Source organism: Pelobates fuscus, chromosome 3 (genome assembly GCF_036172605.1).
Source record: "Pelobates fuscus isolate aPelFus1 chromosome 3, aPelFus1.pri, whole genome shotgun sequence".
Classification (NCBI taxonomy): domain Eukaryota; kingdom Metazoa; phylum Chordata; class Amphibia; order Anura; family Pelobatidae; genus Pelobates; species Pelobates fuscus.
The window spans coordinates 392,510,345-392,529,264 of NC_086319.1; the positions used below are offsets into that span (position 1 = coordinate 392,510,345).

The window sequence follows — 18,920 nt, forward strand, 5'->3', positions numbered from 1 at the left end:
AGAACGGGTACTTTTAGCTTCCGCAAGGTTGCCAAAACCTTTCTTTTCGGTGACAGATTTTACTCCCAAGTATCTTTTGGACACAAGGAACATGACGGCAAAGGTGCCAAAAGGTCTCCAAAAATGCCAGCATTTCATTATATGGGAAAATCAGTCAATCAAAAGATTCTCCAGAGAAGCTAAACGATTTACCATTTAACCAGGCATGGCAAGGGTTTGCATTTGGCGTATTGCTTAAGGTTCTTCTTGATTTTTCACTCAGGTGGTAGAACATCATGCTTGGTGGCTTTCTTTTCTTGACCTAAAGCAGCCTATCAATGCAGTGCTGTGATATATTTATTCCAGAAGATGTATGAAGAATCTTGCGAAGTGTGGAGTTTGTGAGCTCCCAAACATAGCTCAATGTTTAACCCCGCTCCAAAGAGGATAATGCCTTTTTGCAAGAGCTTCCTTTTCTTGCATAATCTTCAGGCAACCTTCTCCTTATGTCAACCGATCCGTGTCAAAATAAGTTAAGCTTTTCACTTGGTCTGGCATTTAGGATTCCTGTTTTTTCAGACATAGAGGTGAAAACAAATCATTTTAGGAAACCTTTCAAAATGCCAAGAACTTTTGGTTGTCTTGTGTTACCCACTCTAGAGAAAAGGTGACAGAGCTTCCCATATGGTCTAGCGGTTAGGATTCCTGGTTTTCACCCAGGCGGCCCGGGTTCGACTTCTGGTATAGGAATTGTCCTTAGCTTTTCTTCTTTAATCACATTTTAATCTCACCCATATAAATTAATGTCTCCGGTTTACTATTCTATCCGCACTGGATTGAAGATTGCTCCTAGTCAGATTATAGAAATAAACATCGTATTCCAATACATCCTGGATGAGAGAATTTACTACACGTAATATTTTATGTGCACAGAACAGGACTTTTCTAAAGAACACATCAACATTCAATAAAAATTTTTTATTATTTGGCAGGGAAAAAATGACTTTTGCTTGAAATGGAAATTGTCGCTTCTGCCTAAAGCACAAGAAAGCGTCCCTTGAGGATTATATGCAGATAGATTAGTTTTTTACCAATCCAGGACCTTCCAATGAAGTCATGTCTTGCAAACATGTCAAAAAATTAGATTCAATGCACCTTGCATTAACATGAAGACACTGACGCTCTAATAGTTTTACTCGTTTAAACCCTTTTAAGGCATATTGCTGATATCAAAGAAGGCCACGCCACCTTTGCAAAAACTTACTTCCTCCAAGAGCACTTTAGAACGGGTACTTTTAGCTTCCGCAAGGTTGCCAAAACCTTTCTTTTCGGTGACAGATTTTACTCCCAAGTATCTTTTGGACACAAGGAACATGACGGCAAAGGTGCCAAAAGGTCTCCAAAAATGCCAGCATTTCATTATATGGGAAAATCAGTCAATCAAAAGATTCTCCAGAGAAGCTAAACGATTTACCATTTAACCAGGCATGGCAAGGGTTTGCATTTGGCGTATTGCTTAAGGTTCTTCTTGATTTTTCACTCAGGTGGTAGAACATCATGCTTGGTGGCTTTCTTTTCTTGACCTAAAGCAGCCTATCAATGCAGTGCTGTGATATATTTATTCCAGAAGATGTATGAAGAATCTTGCGAAGTGTGGAGTTTGTGAGCTCCCAAACATAGCTCAATGTTTAACCCCGCTCCAAAGAGGATAATGCCTTTTTGCAAGAGCTTCCTTTTCTTGCATAATCTTCAGGCAACCTTCTCCTTATGTCAACCGATCCGTGTCCAAATAAGTTAAGCTTTTCACTTGGTCTGGCATTTAGGATTCCTGTTTTTTCAGACATAGAGGTGAAAACAAATCATTTTAGGAAACCTTTCAAAATGCCAAGAACTTTTGGTTGTCTTGTGTTACCCACTCTAGAGAAAAGGTGACAGAGCTTCCCATATGGTCTAGTGGTTAGGATTCCTGGTTTTCATCCAGGCGGCCCGGGTTCGACTCCCGGTATGGGAATTGTCCTTAGCTTTTCTTCTTTAATCACATTTTAATCTCACCCATTTAAGTTAATGTCTCCGGTTTACTATTCTATCCGCACTGGATTGAAGATTGCTCCTAGTCAGATTATAGAAATAAACATCGTATTCCAATACATCCTGGATGAGAGAATTTACTACACGTAACATTTTATGTGCACAGAACAGGACTTTTCTAAAGAACACATCAACATTCAATAAAAATGTTTTATTATTTGCCAGGGAAAAAATTACTTTTGCTTGAAATGGAAATTGTCGCTTCTGCCTAAAGCACAAGAAAGCGTCCCTTGAGGATTATATGCAGATAGATTAGTTTTTTACCAATCCAGGACCTTCCAATGAAGTCATGTCTTGCAAACATGTCAAAAAATTAGATTCAATGCACCTTGCATTAACATCAAGACACTGACGCTCTAATAGTTTTACTCGTTTAAACCCTTTTAAGGCATATTGCTGATATCAAAGAAGGCCACGCCACCTTTGCAAAAACTTACTTCCTCCAAGAGCACTTTAGAACGGGTACTTTTAGCTTCCGCAAGGTTGCCAAAACCTTTCTTTTCGGTGACAGATTTTACTCCCAAGTATCTTTTGGACACAAGGAACATGACGGCAAAGGTGCCAAAAGGTCTCCAAAAATGCCAGCATTTCATTATATGGGAAAATCAGTCAATCAAAAGATTCTCCAGAGAAGCTAAACGATTTACCATTTAACCAGGCATGGCAAGGGTTTGCATTTGGCGTATTGCTTAAGGTTCTTCTTGATTTTTCACTCAGGTGGTAGAACATCATGCTTGGTGGCTTTCTTTTCTTGACCTAAAGCAGCCTATCAATGCAGTGCTGTGATATATTTATTCCAGAAGATGTATGAAGAATCTTGCGAAGTGTGGAGTTTGTGAGCTCCCAAACATAGCTCAATGTTTAACCCCGCTCCAAAGAGGATAATGCCTTTTTGCAAGAGCTTCCTTTTCTTGCATAATCTTCAGGCAACCTTCTCCTTATGTCAACCGATCCGTGTCAAAATAAGTTAAGCTTTTCACTTGGTCTGGCATTTAGGATTCCTGTTTTTTCAGACATAGAGGTGAAAACAAATCATTTTAGGAAACCTTTCAAAATGCCAAGAACTTTTGGTTGTCTTGTGTTACCCACTCTAGAGAAAAGGTGACAGAGCTTCCCATATGGTCTAGCGGTTAGGATTCCTGGTTTTCATCCAGGCGGCCCGGGTTCGACTCCCGGTATGGGAATTGTCCTTAGCTTTTCTTCTTTAATCACATTTTAATCTCACCCATTTAAGTTAATGTCTCCGGTTTACTATTCTATCCGCACTGGATTGAAGATTGCTCCTAGTCAGATTATAGAAATAAACATCGTATTCCAATACATCCTGGATGAGAGAATTTACTACACGTAACATTTTATGTGCACAGAACAGGACTTTTCTAAAGAACACATCAACATTCAATAAAAAATTTTTATTATTTGCCAGGGAAAAAATGACTTTTGCTTGAAATGGAAATTGTCGCTTCTGCCTAAAGCACAAGAAAGCGTCCCTTGAGGATTATATGCAGATAGATTAGTTTTTTACCAATCCAGGACCTTCCAATCAAGTCATGTCTTGCAAACATGTCAAAAAATTAGATTCAATGCACCTTGCATTAACATCAAGACACTGACGCTCTAATAGTTTTACTCGTTTAAACCCTTTTAAGGCATATTGCTGATATCAAAGAAGGCCACGCCACCTTTGCAAAAACTTACTTCCTCCAAGAGCACTTTAGAACGGGTACTTTTAGCTTCCGCAAGGTTGCCAAAACCTTTCTTTTCGGTGACAGATTTTACTCCCAAGTATCTTTTGGACACAAGGAACATGACGGCAAAGGTGCCAAAAGGTCTCCAAAAATGCCAGCATTTCATTATATGGGAAAATCAGTCAATCAAAAGATTCTCCAGAGAAGCTAAACGATTTACCATTTAACCAGGCATGGCAAGGGTTTGCATTTGGCGTATTGCTTAAGGTTCTTCTTGATTTTTCACTCAGGTGGTAGAACATCATGCTTGGTGGCTTTCTTTTCTTGACCTAAAGCAGCCTATCAATGCAGTGCTGTGATATATTTATTCCAGAAGATGTATGAAGAATCTTGCGAAGTGTGGAGTTTGTGAGCTCCCAAACATAGCTCAATGTTTAACCCCGCTCCAAAGAGGATAATGCCTTTTTGCAAGAGCTTCCTTTTCTTGCATAATCTTCAGGCAACCTTCTCCTTATGTCAACCGATCCGTGTCAAAATAAGTTAAGCTTTTCACTTGGTCTGGCATTTAGGATTCCTGTTTTTTCAGACATAGAGGTGAAAACAAATCATTTTAGGAAACCTTTCAAAATGCCAAGAACTTTTGGTTGTCTTGTGTTACCCACTCTAGAGAAAAGGTGACAGAGCTTCCCATATGGTCTAGCGGTTAGGATTCCTGGTTTTCACCCAGGCGGCCCGGGTTCGACTCCTGGTATAGGAATTGTCCTTAGCTTTTCTTCTTTAATCACATTTTAATCTCACCCATATAAATTAATGTCTCCGGTTTACTATTCTATCCGCACTGGATTGAAGATTGCTCCTAGTCAGATTATAGAAATAAACATCGTATTCCAATACATCCTGGATGAGAGAATTTACTACACGTAACATTTTATGTGCACAGAACAGGACTTTTCTAAAGAACACATCAACATTCAATAAAAAATTTTTATTATTTGGCAGGGAAAAAATGACTTTTGCTTGAAATGGAAATTGTCGCTTCTGCCTAAAGCACAAGAAAGCGTCCCTTGAGGATTATATGCAGATAGATTAGTTTTTTACCAATCCAGGACCTTCCAATGAAGTCATGTCTTGCAAACATGTCAAAAAATTAGATTCAATGCACCTTGCATTAACATGAAGACACTGACGCTCTAATAGTTTTACTCGTTTAAACCCTTTTAAGGCATATTGCTGATATCAAAGAAGGCCACGCCACCTTTGCAAAAACTTACTTCCTCCAAGAGCACTTTAGAACGGGTACTTTTAGCTTCCGCAAGGTTGCCAAAACCTTTCTTTTCGGTGACAGATTTTACTCCCAAGTATCTTTTGGACACAAGGAACATGACGGCAAAGGTGCCAAAAGGTCTCCAAAAATGCCAGCATTTCATTATATGGGAAAATCAGTCAATCAAAAGATTCTCCAGAGAAGCTAAACGATTTACCATTTAACCAGGCATGGCAAGGGTTTGCATTTGGCGTATTGCTTAAGGTTCTTCTTGATTTTTCACTCAGGTGGTAGAACATCATGCTTGGTGGCTTTCTTTTCTTGACCTAAAGCAGCCTATCAATGCAGTGCTGTGATATATTTATTCCAGAAGATGTATGAAGAATCTTGCGAAGTGTGGAGTTTGTGAGCTCCCAAACATAGCTCAATGTTTAACCCCGCTCCAAAGAGGATAATGCCTTTTTGCAAGAGCTTCCTTTTCTTGCATAATCTTCAGGCAACCTTCTCCTTATGTCAACCGATCCGTGTCAAAATAAGTTAAGCTTTTCACTTGGTCTGGCATTTAGGATTCCTGTTTTTTCAGACATAGAGGTGAAAACAAATCATTTTAGGAAACCTTTCAAAATGCCAAGAACTTTTGGTTGTCTTGTGTTACCCACTCTAGAGAAAAGGTGACAGAGCTTCCCATATGGTCTAGCGGTTAGGATTCCTGGTTTTCACCCAGGCGGCCCTGGTTCGACTCCCGGTATGGGAATTGTCCTTAGCTTTTCTTCTTTTTCTTCTCACCCATATAAGTTAATGTCTCCGGTTTACTATTCTATCCGCACTGGATTGAAGATTGCTCCTAGTCAGATTATAGAAATAAACATCGTATTCCAATACATCCTGGATGAGAGAATTTACTACACGTAACATTTTATGTGCACAGAACAGGACTTTTCTAAAGAACACATCAACATTCAATAAACAAAATGTTATTATTTGGCAGGGAAAAAATGACTTTTGCTTGAAATGGAAATTGTCGCTTCTGCCTAAAGCACAAGAAAGCGTCCCTTGAGGATTATATGCAGATAGATTAGTTTTTTACCAATCCAGGACCTTCCAATGAAGTCATGTCTTGCAAACATGTCAAAAAATTAGATTCAATGCACCTTGCATTAACATCAAGACACTGACGCTCTAATAGTTTTACTCGTTTAAACCCTTTTAAGGCATATTGCTGATATCAAAGAAGGCCACGCCACCTTTGCAAAAACTTACTTCCTCCAAGAGCACTTTAGAACGGGTGCTTTTAGCTTCCACAAGGTTGCCAAAACCTTTCTTTTCGGTGATAGATTTTACTCCCAAGTATCTTTTGGACACAAGGAACATGACGGCAAAGGTGCCAAAAGGTCTCCAAAAATGCCAGTATTTCATTATATGGGAAAATCAGTCAATCAAAAGATTCTCCAGAGAAGCTAAACGATTTACCATTTAACCAGGCATGGCAAGGGTTTGCATTTGGCGTATTGCTTAAGGTTCTTCTTGATTTTTCACTCAGGTGGTAGAACATCATGCTTGGTGGCTTTCTTTTCTTGACCTAAAGCAGCCTATCAATGCAGTGCTGTGATATATTTATTCCAGAAGATGTATGAAGAATCTTGCGAAGTGTGGAGTTTGTGAGCTCCCAAACATAGCTCAATGTTTAACCCCGCTCCAAAGAGGATAATGCCTTTTTGCAAGAGCTTCCTTTTCTTGCATAATCTTCAGGCAACCTTCTCCTTATGTCAACCGATCCGTGTCAAAATAAGTTAAGCTTTTCACTTGGTCTGGCATTTAGGATTCCTGTTTTTTCAGACATAGAGGTGAAAACAAATCATTTTAGGAAACCTTTCAAAATGCCAAGAACTTTTGGTTGTCTTGTGTTACCCACTCTAGAAAAAAGGTGACAGAGCTTCCCATGTGGTCTAGCGGTTAGGATTCCTGGTTTTCACCCAGGCGGCCCGGGTTCGACTCCCGGTATGGGAATTGTCCTTAGCTTTTCTTCTTTAATCACATTTTAATCTCACCCATATAAGTTAATGTCTCCGGTTTACTATTCTATCCGCACTGGATTGAAGATTGCTCCTAGTCAGATTATAGAAATAAACATCGTATTCCAATACATCCTGGATGAGAGAATTTACTACACGTAACATTTTATGTGCACAGAACAGGACTTTTCTAAAGAACACATCAACATTCAATAAAATTTTTTTATTATTTGGCAGGGAAAAAATGACTTTTGCTTGAAATGGAAATTGTCGCTTCTGCCTAAAGCACAAGAAAGCGTCCCTTGAGGATTATATGCAGATGATTAGTTTTTTACCAATCCAGGACCTTCCAATGAAGTCATGTCTTGCAAACATGTCAAAAAATTAGATTCAATGCACCTTGCATTAACATCAAGACACTGACGCTCTAATAGTTTTACTCGTTTAAACCCTTTTAAGGCATATTGCTGATATCAAAGAAGGCCACGCCACCTTTGCAAAAACTTACTTCCTCCAAGAGCACTTTAGAACGGGTGCTTTTAGCTTCCACAAGGTTGCCAAAACCTTTCTTTTCGGTGATAGATTTTACTCCCAAGTATCTTTTGGACACAAGGAACATGACGGCAAAGGTGCCAAAAGGTCTCCAAAAATGCCAGTATTTCATTATATGGGAAAATCAGTCACTCAAAAGATTCTCCAGAGAAGCTAAACGATTTACCATTTAACCAGGCATGGCAAGGGTTTGCATTTGGCGTATTGCTTAAGGTTCTTCTTGATTTTTCACTCAGGTGGTAGAACATAATGCTTGGTGGCTTTCTTTTCTTGACCTAAAGCAGCCTATCAATGCAGTGCTGTGATATATTTATTCCAGAAGATGTATGAAGAATCTTGCGAAGTGTGGAGTTTGTGAGCTCCCAAACATAGCTCAATGTTTAACCCCGCTCCAAAGAGGATAATGCCTTTTTGCAAGAGCTTCCTTTTCTTGCATAATCTTCAGGCAACCTTCTCCTTATGTCAACCGATCCGTGTCAAAATAAGTTAAGCTTTTCACTTGGTCTGGCATTTAGGATTCCTGTTTTTTCAGACATAGAGGTGAAAACAAATCATTTTAGGAAACCTTTCAAAATGCCAAGAACTTTTGGTTGTCTTGTGTTACCCACTCTAGAGTAAAGGTGACAGAGCTTCCCATATGGTCTAGCGGTTAGGATTCCTGGTTTTCACCCAGGCGGCCCGGGTTCGACTCCCGGTATGGGAATTGTCCTTAGCTTTTCTTCTTTAATCACATTTTAATCTCCCAAAAATAGCTCAATGTTTAACCCCGCTCCAAAGAGGATAATGCCTTTTTGCAAGAGCTTCCTTTTCTTGCATAATCTTCAGGCAACCTTCTCCTTATGTCAACCGATCCGTGTCAAAATAAGTTAAGCTTTTCACTTGGTCTGGCATTTAGGATTCCTGTTTTTTCAGACATAGAGGTGAAAACAAATCATTTTAGGAAACCTTTCAAAATGCCAAGAACTTTTGGTTGTCTTGTGTTACCCACTCTAGAGAAAAGGTGACAGAGCTTCCCATATGGTCTAGCGGTTAGGATTCCTGGTTTTCACCCAGGCGGCCCGGGTTCGACTCCCGGTATGGGAATTGTCCTTAGCTTTTCTTCTTTAGTCACATTTTAATCTCACCCATATAAGTTAATGTCTCCGGTTTACTATTCTATCCGCACTGGATTGAAGATTGCTCCTAGTCAGATTATAGAAATAAACATCGTATTCCAATACATCCTGGATGAGAGAATTTACTACACGTAACATTTTATGTGCACAGAACAGGACTTTTCTAAAGAACACATCAACATTCAATAAAAATGTTTTATTATTTGGCAGGGGAAAAATGACTTTTGCTTGAAATGGAAATTGTCGCTTCTGCCTAAAGCACAAGAAAGCGTCCCTTGAGGATTATATGCAGATAGATTAGTTTTTTACCAATCCAGGACCTTCCAATGAAGTCATGTCTTGCAAACATGTCAAAAAATTAGATTCAATGCACCTTGCATTAACATCAAGACACTGACGCTCTAATAGTTTTACTCGTTTAAACCCTTTTAAGGCATATTGCTGATATCAAAGAAGGCCACGCCACCTTTGCAAAAACTTACTTCCTCCAAGAGCACTTTAGAACGGGTGCTTTTAGCTTACACAAGGTTGCCAAAACCTTTCTTTTCGGTGATAGATTTTACTCCCAAGTATCTTTTGGACACAAGGAACATGACGGCAAAGGTGCCAAAAGGTCTCCAAAAATGCCAGCATTTCATTATATGGGAAAATCAGTCAATCAAAAGATTCTCCAGAGAAGCTAAACGATTTACCATTTAACCAGGCATGGCAAGGGTTTGCATTTGGCGTATTGCTTAAGGTTCTTCTTGATTTTTCACTCAGGTGGTAGAACATAATGCTTGGTGGCTTTCTTTTCTTGACCTAAAGCAGCCTATCAATGCAGTGCTGTGATATATTTATTCCAGAAGATGTATGAAGAATCTTGCGAAGTGTGGAGTTTGTGAGCTCCCAAACATAGCTCAATGTTTAACCCCGCTCCAAAGAGGATAATGCCTTTTTGCAAGAGCTTCCTTTTCTTACATAATCTTCAGGCAACCTTCTCCTTATGTCAACCGATCCGTGTCAAAATAAGTTAAGCTTTTCACTTGGTCTGGCATTTAGGATTCCTGTTTTTTCAGACATAGAGGTGAAAACAAATCATTTTAGGAAACCTTTCAAAATGCCAAGAACTTTTGGTTGTCTTGTGTTACCCACTCTAGAGAAAGGGTGACAGAGCTTCCCATATGGTCTAGCGGTTAGGATTCCTGGATTTCACCCAGGCGGCCCGGGTTCGACTCCCGGTATGGGAATTGTCCTTAGCTTTTCTTCTTTAATCACCTTTTAATCTCACCCATATAAGTTAATGTCTCCGGTTTACTATTCTATCCGCACTGGATTGAAGATTGCTCCTAGTCAGATTATAGAAATAAACATCGTATTCCAATACATCCTGGATGAGAGAATTTACTACACGTAACATTTTATGTGCACAGAACAGGACTTTCTAAAGAACACATCAACATTCAATAAAATTTTTTTATTATTTGGCAGGGAAAAAATGACTTTTGCTTGAAATGGAAATTGTCGCTTCTGCCTAAAGCACAAGAAAGCGTCCCTTGAGGATTATATGCAGATAGATTAGTTTTTTACCAATCCAGGACCTTCCAATAAGGTCATGTCTTGCAAACATGTCAAAAAATTAGATTCAATGCACCTTGCATTAACATCAAGACACTGACACTCTAATAGTTTTACTCGTTTAAACCCTTTTAAGGCATATTGCTGATATCAAAGAAGGCCACGCTACCTTTGCAAAAACTTACTTCCTCCAAGAGCACTTTAGAACGGGTACTTTTAGCTTCCGCAAGGTTGCCAAAACCTTTCTTTTCGGTGACAGATTTTACTCCCAAGTATCTTTTGGACACAAGGAACATGATGGCAAAGGTGCCAAAAGGTCTCCAAAAATGCCAGCATTTCATAATATGGGAAAATCAGTCAATCAAAAGATTCTCCAGAGAAGCTAAACGATTTACCATTTAACCAGGCATGGCAAGGGCTTGCATTTGGCGTATTGCTTAAGGTTCTTCTTGATTTTTCACTCAGGTGGTAGAACATCATGCTTGGTGGCTTTCTTTTCTTGACCTAAAGCAGCCTATCAATGCAGTGCTGTGATATATTTATTCCAGAAGATGTATGAAGAATCTTGCGAAGTGTGGAGTTTGTGAGCTCCCAAACATAGCTCAATGTTTAACCCCGCTCCAAAGAGGATAATGCCTTTTTGCAAGAGCTTCCTTTTCTTGCATAATCTTCAGGCAACCTTCTCCTTATGTCAACCGATCCGTGTCCAAATAAGTTAAGCTTTTCACTTGGTCTGGCATTTAGGATTCCTGTTTTTTCAGACATAGAGGTGAAAACAAATCATTTTAGGAAACCTTTCAAAATGCCAAGAACTTTTGGTTGTCTTGTGTTACCCACTCTAGAGAAAAGGTGACAGAGCTTCCCATATGGTCTAGCGGTTAGGATTCCTGGTTTTCACCCAGGTGGCCCGGGTTCGACTCCCGGTATGGGAATTGTCCTTAGCTTTTCTTCTTTAATCACCTTTTAATCTCACCCATATAAGTTAATGTCTCCGGTTTACTATTCTATCCGCACTGGATTGAAGATTGCTCCTAGTCAGATTATAGAAATAAACATCGTATTCCAATACATCCTGGATGAGAGAATTTACTACACGTAACATTTTATGTGCACAGAACAGGACTTTTCTAAAGAACACATCAACATTCAATGAAAAATTTTTATTATTTGGCAGGGAAAAAATGACTTTTGCTTGAAATGGAAATTGTTGCTTCTGCCTAAAGCACAAGAAAGCGTCCCTTGAGGATTATATGCAGGTAGATTAGTTTTTTACCAATCCAGGACCTTCCAATGAAGTCATGTCTTGCAAACATGTCAAAAAATTAGATTCAATGCACCTTGCATTAACATCAAGACACTGACGCTCTAATAGTTTTACTCGTTTAAACCCTTTTAAGGCATATTGCTGATATCAAAGAAGGCCACGCCACCTTTGCAAAAACTTACTTCCTCCAAGAGCACTTTAGAACGGGTGCTTTTAGCTTACACAAGGTTGCCAAAACCTTTCTTTTCGGTGATAGATTTTACTCCCAAGTATCTTTTGGACACAAGGAACATGACGGCAAAGGTGCCAAAAGGTCTCCAAAAATGCCAGCATTTCATTATATGGGAAAATCAGTCAATCAAAAGATTCTCCAGAGAAGCTAAACGATTTACCATTTAACCAGGCATGGCAAGGGTTTGCATTTGGCGTATTGCTTAAGGTTCTTCTTGATTTTTCACTCAGGTGGTAGAACATCATGCTTGGTGGCTTTCTTTTCTTGACCTAAAGCAGCCTATCAATGCAGTGCTGTGATATATTTATTCCAGAAGATGTATGAAGAATCTTGCGAAGTGTGGAGTTTGTGAGCTCCCAAACATAGCTCAATGTTTAACCCCGCTCCAAAGAGGATAATGCCTTTTTGCAAGAGCTTCCTTTTCTTGCATAATCTTCAGGCAACCTTCTCCTTATGTCAACCGATCCGTGTCAAAATAAGTTAAGCTTTTCACTTGGTCTGGCATTTAGGATTCCTGTTTTTTCAGACATAGAGGTGAAAACAAATCATTTTAGGAAACCTTTCAAAATGCCAAGAACTTTTGGTTGTCTTGTGTTACCCACTCTAGAGAAAAGGTGACAGAGCTTCCCATATGGTCTAGCGGTTAGGATTCCTGGTTTTCACCCAGGCGGCCCGGGTTCGACTCCCGGTATGGGAATTGTCCTTAGCTTTTCTTCTTTAATCACCTTTTAATCTCACCCATATAAGTTAATGTCTCCGGTTTACTATTCTATCCGCACTGGATTGAAGATTGCTCCTAGTCAGATTATAGAAATAAACATCGTATTCCAATACATCCTGGATGAGAGAATTTACTACACGTAACATTTTATGTGCACAGAACAGGACTTTTCTAAAGAACACATCAACATTCAATGAAAAAATGTTATTATTTGGCAGGGAAAAAATGACTTTTGCTTGAAATGGAAATTGTCGCTTCTGCCTAAAGCACAAGAAAGCGTCCCTTGAGGATTATATGCAGATAGATTAGTTTTTTACCAATCCAGGACCTTCCAATGAAGTCATGACTTGCAAACATGTCAAAAAATTAGATTCAATGCACCTTGCATTAACATCAAGACACTGACGCTCTAATAGTTTTACTCGTTTAAACCCTTTTAAGGCATATTGCTGATATCAAAGAAGGCCACGCCACCTTTGCAAAAACTTACTTCCTCCAAGAGCACTTTAGAACGGGTGCTTTTAGCTTCCACAAGGTTGCCAAAACCTTTCTTTTCGGTGATAGATTTTACTCCCAAGTATCTTTTGGACACAAGGAACATGACGGCAAAGGTGCCAAAAGGTCTCCAAAAATGCCAGCATTTCATTATATGGGAAAATCAGTCAATCAAAAGATTCTCCAGAGAAGCTAAACGATTTACCATTTAACAAGGCATGGCAAGGGTTTGCATTTGGCGTATTGCTTAAGGTTCTTCTTGATTTTTCACTCAGGTGGTAGAACATCATGCTTGGTGGCTTTCTTTTCTTGACCTAAAGCAGCCTATCAATGCAGTGCTGTGATATATTTATTCCAGAAGATGTATGAAGAATCTTGCGAAGTGTGGAGTTTGTGAGCTCCCAAACATAGCTCAATGTTTAACCCCGCTCCAAAGAGGATAATGCCTTTTTGCAAGAGCTTCCTTTTCTTACATAATCTTCAGGCAACCTTCTCCTTATGTCAACCGATCCGTGTCCAAATAAGTTAAGCTTTTCACTTGGTCTGGCATTTAGGATTCCTGTTTTTTCAGACATAGAGGTGAAAACAAATCATTTTAGGAAACCTTTCAAAATGCCAAGAACTTTTGGTTGTCTTGTGTTACCCACTCTAGAGAAAGGGTGACAGAGCTTCCCATATGGTCTAGCGGTTAGGATTCCTGGATTTCACCCAGGCGGCCCGGGTTCGACTCCCGGTATGGGAATTGTCCTTAGCTTTTCTTCTTTAATCACCTTTTAATCTCACCCATATAAGTTAATGTCTCCGGTTTACTATTCTATCCGCACTGGATTGAAGATTGCTCCTAGTCAGATTATAGAAATAAACATCGTATTCCAATACATCCTGGATGAGAGAATTTACTACACGTAACATTTTATGTGCACAGAACAGGACTTTCTAAAGAACACATCAACATTCAATAAAATTTTTTTATTATTTGGCAGGGAAAAAATGACTTTTGCTTGAAATGGAAATTGTCGCTTCTGCCTAAAGCACAAGAAAGCGTCCCTTGAGGATTATATGCAGATAGATTAGTTTTTTACCAATCCAGGACCTTCCAATGAAGTCATGTCTTGCAAACATGTCAAAAAATTAGATTCAATGCACCTTGCATTAACATCAAGACACTGACACTCTAATAGTTTTACTCGTTTAAACCCTTTTAAGGCATATTGCTGATATCAAAGAAGGCCACGCTACCTTTGCAAAAACTTACTTCCTCCAAGAGCACTTTAGAACGGGTACTTTTAGCTTCCGCAAGGTTGCCAAAACCTTTCTTTTCGGTGACAGATTTTACTCCCAAGTATCTTTTGGACACAAGGAACATGATGGCAAAGGTGCCAAAAGGTCTCCAAAAATGCCAGCATTTCATTATATGGGAAAATCAGTCAATCAAAAGATTCTCCAGAGAAGCTAAACGATTTACCATTTAACCAGGCATGGCAAGGGCTTGCATTTGGCGTATTGCTTAAGGTTCTTCTTGATTTTTCACTCAGGTGGTAGAACATCATGCTTGGTGGCTTTCTTTTCTTGACCTAAAGCAGCCTATCAATGCAGTGCTGTGATATATTTATTCCAGAAGATGTATGAAGAATCTTGCGAAGTGTGGAGTTTGTGAGCTCCCAAACATAGCTCAATGTTTAACCCCGCTCCAAAGAGGATAATGCCTTTTTGCAAGAGCTTCCTTTTCTTGCATAATCTTCAGGCAACCTTCTCCTTATGTCAACCGATCCGTGTCAAAATAAGTTAAGCTTTTCACTTGGTCTGGCATTTAGGATTCCTGTTTTTTCAGACATAGAGGTGAAAACAAATCATTTTAGGAAACCTTTCAAAATGCCAAGAACTTTTGGTTGTCTTGTGTTACCCACTCTAGAGAAAAGGTGACAGAGCTTCCCATATGGTCTAGCGGTTAGGATTCCTGGTTTTCACCCAGGCGGCCCGGGTTCGACTCCCGGTATGGGAATTGTCCTTAGCTTTTCTTCTTTAATCACCTTTTAATCTCACCCATATAAGTTAATGTCTCCGGTTTACTATTCTATCCGCACTGGATTGAAGATTGCTCCTAGTCAGATTATAGAAATAAACATCGTATTCCAATACATCCTGGATGAGAGAATTTACTACACGTAACATTTTATGTGCACAGAACAGGACTTTTCTAAAGAACACATCAACATTCAATGAAAAATTTTTATTATTTGGCAGGGAAAAAATGACTTTTGCTTGAAATGGAAATTGTTGCTTCTGCCTAAAGCACAAGAAAGCGTCCCTTGAGGATTATATGCAGGTAGATTAGTTTTTTACCAATCCAGGACCTTCCAATGAAGTCATGTCTTGCAAACATGTCAAAAAATTAGATTCAATGCACCTTGCATTAACATCAAGACACTGACGCTCTAATAGTTTTACTCGTTTAAACCCTTTTAAGGCATATTGCTGATATCAAAGAAGGCCACGCCACCTTTGCAAAAACTTACTTCCTCCAAGAGCACTTTAGAACGGGTGCTTTTAGCTTACACAAGGTTGCCAAAACCTTTCTTTTCGGTGATAGATTTTACTCCCAAGTATCTTTTGGACACAAGGAACATGACGGCAAAGGTGCCAAAAGGTCTCCAAAAATGCCAGCATTTCATTATATGGGAAAATCAGTCAATCAAAAGATTCTCCAGAGAAGCTAAACGATTTACCATTTAACCAGGCATGGCAAGGGTTTGCATTTGGCGTATTGCTTAAGGTTCTTCTTGATTTTTCACTCAGGTGGTAGAACATCATGCTTGGTGGCTTTCTTTTCTTGACCTAAAGCAGCCTATCAATGCAGTGCTGTGATATATTTATTCCAGAAGATGTATGAAGAATCTTGCGAAGTGTGGAGTTTGTGAGCTCCCAAACATAGCTCAATGTTTAACCCCGCTCCAAAGAGGATAATGCCTTTTTGCAAGAGCTTCCTTTTCTTGCATAATCTTCAGGCAACCTTCTCCTTATGTCAACCGATCCGTGTCAAAATAAGTTAAGCTTTTCACTTGGTCTGGCATTTAGGATTCCTGTTTTTTCAGACATAGAGGTGAAAACAAATCATTTTAGGAAACCTTTCAAAATGCCAAGAACTTTTGGTTGTCTTGTGTTACCCACTCTAGAGAAAAGGTGACAGAGCTTCCCATATGGTCTAGCGGTTAGGATTCCTGGTTTTCACCCAGCGGCCCGGGTTCGACTCCCGGTATGGGAATTGTCCTTAGCTTTTCTTCTTTAGTCACATTTTAATCTCACCCATATAAGTTAATGTCTCCGGTTTACTATTCTATCCGCACTGGATTGAAGATTGCTCCTAGTCAGATTATAGAAATAAACATCGTATTCCAATACATCCTGGATGAGAAAATTTACTACACGTAACATTTTATGTGCACAGAACAGGACTTTTCTAAAGAACACATCAACATTCAATAAACAAAATGTTATTATTTGGCAGGGAAAAATGACTTTTGCTTGAAATGGAAATTGTCGCTTCTGCCTAAAGCACAAGAAAGCGTCCCTTGAGGATTATATGCAGATAGATTAGTTTTTTACCAATCCAGGACCTTCCAATGAAGTCATGTCTTGCAAACATGTCAAAAAATTAGATTCAATGCACCTTGCATTAACATCAAGACACTGACGCTCTAATAGTTTTACTCGTTTAAACCCTTTTAAGGCATATTGCTGATATCAAAGAAGGCCACGCCACCTTTGCAAAAACTTACTTCCTCCAAGAGCACTTTAGAACGGGTGCTTTTAGCTTCCACAAGGTTGCCAAAACCTTTCTTTTCGGTGATAGATTTTACTCCCAAGTATCTTTTGGACACAAGGAACATGACGGCAACGGTGCCAAAAGGTCTCCAAAAATGCCAGCATTTCATTATATGGGAAAATCAGTCAATCAAAAGATTCTCCAGAGAAGCTAAACGATTTACCATTTAACCAGGCATGGCAAGGGTTTGCATTTGGCGTATTGCTTAAGGTTCTTCTTGATTTTTCACTCAGGTGGTAGAACATCATGCTTGGTGGCTTTCTTTTCTTGACCTAAAGCAGCCTATCAATGCAGTGCTGTGATATATTTATTCCAGAAGATGTATGAAGAATCTTGCGAAGTGTGGAGTTTGTGAGCTCCCAAACATAGCTCAATGTTTAACCCCGCTCCAAAGAGGATAATGCCTTTTTGCAAGAGCTTTCTTTTCTTGCATAATCTTCAGGCAACCTTCTCCTTATGTCAACCGATCCGTGTCAAAATAAGTTAAGCTTTTCACTTGGTCTGGCATTTAGGATTCCTGTTTTTTCAGACATAGAGGGGAAAACAAATCATTTTAGGAAACCTTTCAAAATGCCAAGAACTTTTGGCTGTCTTGTGTTACCCACTCTAGAAAAAAGGTGACAGAGCTTCCCATATGGTCTAGCGGTTAGGATTCCTGGTTTTCACCCAGGCGGCCCGGGTTCGACTCCCGGTATGGGAATTGTCCTTAGCTTTTCTTCTTTAGTCACATTTTAATCTCACCCATATAAGTTAATGTCTCCGGTTTACTATTCTATCCGCACTGGATTGAAGATTGTTCCTAGTCAGATTATAGAAATAAACATCGTATTCCAATACATCCTGGATGAGAGAATTTACTACACGTAACATTTTATGTGCACAGAACAGGACTTTTCTAAAGAACACATCAACATTCAATGAAATTTTTTTATTATTTGGCAGGGAAAAAATGACTTTTGCTTGAAATGGAAATTGTCGCTTCTGCCTAAAGCACAAGAAAGTGTCCCTTGAGGATTATATGCAGATAGATTGGTTTTTTACCAATCCAGGACCTTCCAATGAAGTCATGTCTTGCAAACATGTCAAAAAATTAGATTCAGTGCACCTTGCATTAACATCAAGACACTGACGCTCTAATAGTTTTACTCGTTTAAACCCTTTTAAGGCATATTGCTGATATCAAAGAAGGCCACGCCACCTTTGCAAAAACTTACTTCCTCCAAGAGCACTTTAGAACGGGTGCTTTTAGCTTCCACAAGGTTGCCAAAACCTTTCTTTTCGGTGATAGATTTTACTCCCAAGTATCTTTTGGACACAAGGAACATGACGGCAAAGGTGCCAAAAGGTCTCCAAAAATGCCAGCATTTCATTATATGGGAAAATCAGTCAATCAAAAGATTCTCCAGAGAAGCTAAACGATTTACCATTTAACCAGGCATGGCAAGGGTTTGCATTTGGCGTATTGCTTAAGGTTCTTCTTGATTTTTCACTCAGGTGGTAGAACATCATGCTTGGTGGCTTTCTTTTCTTGACCTAAAGCAGCCTATCAATGCAGTGCTGTGATATATTTATTCCAGAAGATGTATGAAGAATCTTGCGAAGTGTGGAGTTTGTGAGCTCCCAAACATAGCTCAATGTTTAACCCCGCTCCAAAGAGGATAATGCCTTTTTGCAAGAGCTTCCTTTTCTTGCATAATCTTCAGGCAACCTTCTCCTTATGTCAACCGATCCGTGTCAAAATAAGTTAAGCTTTTCACTTGGTCTGGCATTTAGGATTCCTGTTTTTTCAGACATAGAGGTGAAAACAAATCATTTTAGGAAACCTTTCAAAATGCCAAGAACTTTTGGTTGTCTTGTGTTACCCACTCTAGAGAAAAGGTGACAGAGCTTCCCATATGGTCTAGCGGTTAGGATTCCTGGTTTTCACCCAGGCGGCCCGGGTTCGACTCCCGGTATGGGAATTGTCCTTAGCTTTTCTTCTTTAGTCACATTTTAATCTCACCCATATAAGTTAATGTCTCCGGTTTACTATTCTATCCGCACTGGATTGAAGATTGCTCCTAGTCAGATTATAGAAATAAACATCGTATTCCAATACATCCTGGATGAGAGAATTTACTACACGTAACA

At 39.3% G+C, this 18,920-nt stretch overlaps 10 non-coding genes across 10 annotated transcripts; all 10 read left to right on the forward strand.

The window, feature by feature from the left end:
- The first annotated feature begins 1,918 nt into the window (after positions 1 to 1,918).
- Positions 1,919 to 1,990, forward strand: TRNAE-UUC (transfer RNA glutamic acid (anticodon UUC)). Its single transcript has one exon. It is a non-coding gene; the product is annotated as a tRNA-Glu (tRNA).
- Positions 1,991 to 3,179: 1,189 nt separating this feature from the next.
- Positions 3,180 to 3,251, forward strand: TRNAE-UUC (transfer RNA glutamic acid (anticodon UUC)). The gene has a single exon. It is a non-coding gene; the product is annotated as a tRNA-Glu (tRNA).
- A 3,703-nt stretch (positions 3,252 to 6,954) lies between these two features.
- Positions 6,955 to 7,026, forward strand: TRNAE-UUC (transfer RNA glutamic acid (anticodon UUC)). The gene has a single exon. It is a non-coding gene; the product is annotated as a tRNA-Glu (tRNA).
- Positions 7,027 to 8,214: 1,188 nt separating this feature from the next.
- TRNAE-UUC (transfer RNA glutamic acid (anticodon UUC)) lies at positions 8,215 to 8,286 on the forward strand. The gene has a single exon. It is a non-coding gene; the product is annotated as a tRNA-Glu (tRNA).
- A 308-nt stretch (positions 8,287 to 8,594) lies between these two features.
- Positions 8,595 to 8,666, forward strand: TRNAE-UUC (transfer RNA glutamic acid (anticodon UUC)). The gene has a single exon. It is a non-coding gene; the product is annotated as a tRNA-Glu (tRNA).
- A 2,449-nt stretch (positions 8,667 to 11,115) lies between these two features.
- Positions 11,116 to 11,187, forward strand: TRNAE-UUC (transfer RNA glutamic acid (anticodon UUC)). The gene has a single exon. It is a non-coding gene; the product is annotated as a tRNA-Glu (tRNA).
- A 1,189-nt stretch (positions 11,188 to 12,376) lies between these two features.
- On the forward strand, positions 12,377 to 12,448 carry TRNAE-UUC (transfer RNA glutamic acid (anticodon UUC)). The gene has a single exon. It is a non-coding gene; the product is annotated as a tRNA-Glu (tRNA).
- Positions 12,449 to 14,897: 2,449 nt separating this feature from the next.
- On the forward strand, positions 14,898 to 14,969 carry TRNAE-UUC (transfer RNA glutamic acid (anticodon UUC)). The gene has a single exon. It is a non-coding gene; the product is annotated as a tRNA-Glu (tRNA).
- Positions 14,970 to 17,418: 2,449 nt separating this feature from the next.
- Positions 17,419 to 17,490, forward strand: TRNAE-UUC (transfer RNA glutamic acid (anticodon UUC)). Its single transcript has one exon. It is a non-coding gene; the product is annotated as a tRNA-Glu (tRNA).
- Positions 17,491 to 18,679: 1,189 nt separating this feature from the next.
- Positions 18,680 to 18,751, forward strand: TRNAE-UUC (transfer RNA glutamic acid (anticodon UUC)). Its single transcript has one exon. It is a non-coding gene; the product is annotated as a tRNA-Glu (tRNA).
- Positions 18,752 to 18,920: the final 169 nt, after the last annotated feature.